The sequence below is a fragment of the Myotis davidii genome, unplaced genomic scaffold, assembly GCF_000327345.1.
Source record: "Myotis davidii unplaced genomic scaffold, ASM32734v1 scaffold150, whole genome shotgun sequence".
NCBI lineage: Eukaryota > Metazoa > Chordata > Mammalia > Chiroptera > Vespertilionidae > Myotis > Myotis davidii.
Window position 1 is genome coordinate 2,939,520 of NW_006283437.1, and position 2,266 is coordinate 2,941,785.

Here is a 2,266-nt window from a genome sequence, read left to right on the forward strand (position 1 = left end):
TATTTGATACAATGTTGCGGTCCGGCTGGCTGAAGCCCCGCCTAGTAAAGCAGGTTTCTGGGGTTCTTTTAGCTTCTATATTTGCAACATAGTTACTTAGAGTTGCAGCTGAGAGGCCTGCAAGTCAGGCGGGGAACATTGGAGTCCTCCGTCACTGAAGCAAGCAAGCCTCCCTGTTCGCCTCAGCTGCCTGGCTGCCAGTTAATTTGCATATCTCACTGATTAGCCAATGGGAAGGGTAGCAGTCGTACGCCAATTACCATGTTTCTCTTTTATTAGTGTAGATAAGGAAAAATATTGAAAGCCAAATAATGTGGGCAACTTGCAGCCAACTTGTAACTAATAAACCATTATCTTCTCCAGCCAAGAACACAAAACAAGTGGTCCAAACAAAACAAAACAACCCCAAAACCTCCCTACAGAAAGGGAGGGAGGCGGGGGAAGGGAAAAAAGGGTGTTTTACTCCCTAGGCAGAGAGGCTGGCAGTCTCAAGTCTTGGCAAGGTAAGGTTGCCCGTGCTTCTCATGATTTCTGGACCACAACAAACTAACGGAATCTTAGGAATTAATCTGCATCAATTTATTCAATGGAGCAATTTTAAGACCTACAGACAGGAGTGTGTATGATGCCTTTGACCCCCACCCAGCCTGTTCTTCGGATTGGCTGGGGGCCCATCTATACTTCATGAGCAGATGTATAGTTTACTTGTTTTACTTTTTCAGTAAAGATATATGCTTTAATTGTTTTAATTGATTGGCTTTTCACAGTACGGTCAAGGTCTCTCATATAAATTCATTTATGTAAAAAGACAAAATTCAGGTTTTGTGACTTTTGTTAAAAGTATTCCTGATTTTTGGGCTTTGTATTTCAAATACAAGGAAACAGAACAATTTGGTAAATTACATATTTTTCTCCCTACCTAATCGCTCCAGAATTTGGAAATCCATAATAAATGGGTCATAGCAATACGTTTCTTTGCATGGGTTCAATAATACCAGTTTCCAATAATAGTTTTGTTGACCAAGACTTTTGCTGGAGTGTCATGTCTGAGAGAGACATGCCTGGCCTCTGGATGTCACTGGAGGACTGGAAGCCAATGTGAGCATGTTAGGGAGAAGCCTGGTACTTCACTTGGTCACGTGATTCATAATAATCTTCTCAGGTAAGGAATGAAGGTTACTTTTCTGAAGGGTGGCATGAAAAGAACCTCAAGACACCGGTGGGGACCTCAAAAACTTGAGGAATTTACCCAACTTAACAGGTACTGCTGGCTGGCCTGATAGCGGCTGGATGGCTTGGCTTCTTTGCCCTGAAGGCCTCACTGAAATTTGGTCATGGGAGTCCAGCAAAATTAGATTTTTAAAGAGCCTATGTAGTCATTTACTGTTCTTATTGTATTCATGCATATAGGCCAAATTAAAACTGGACTTAATTCAATAAATGGATTGGTCCTTAATGAGGATAGGTGTGATTTTAGAGAGAAAAATTATATTTCAACAGACTAATACACAATTCTGAGTTGATTCCAATTAATTTTTTTGAAGTTTTATCTTTCACCCATGAATTGAACTTAATCCTAAGTTTGTCTAGTTTTCTTAGATGTTTAGCTACAACTCTCCAGACTAATACTTGCTTTTCTTCTATCCTTTGCCTTGGAATCATTGGCACTGAAACACTTTTCTTTCACTGGATCACTTGTCATGATTCTTGTTGTTCACCCGTCTCCACCAGGTTACAATCTCTACTCACACACAGGGAATACCAGCTCTAAATACCATGGCCACCTCCTTCGTTGCCCAGGCCTCATCATCCCTCTGACAGAGAACAAGGATTTCTTGGCTCTGAAGAAAAATGTTACCCCCTTTAATGTGGGGTTTGTTTAGTCCTTTTCCAGTCTGTTAAAAGGAAAACTGTGTCTTATATATATAACTAGAGGCCTGGTGTATAAAATTTTGTGCACTCGGCGGGGCGGGGGCGGGGAGGGGGGTCCCTCAGCCCGGCCTATGCCCTCTTGCAGTCTGTGACCCCTCGGAGGATGTCCACCTGCTGGCTTAGGCCCTCTCCATAGAGGATTGGGCCCAAGCTGGCAGTCAGACATCCCTCCGGAAGTCTGGTAGCCCTCGGGGGATGTCCACTTACCAGCAGACCTAAGATGTTAGCTGCAGTCAGACATCCTTAGTGCTGCTGAGGAGGCGGGGCACTCTCCCACCACCACCTCTGTGCTGGCAGCCATCAGCCTGGCTTGTGGCTGAGCAGAGCTCCCTCT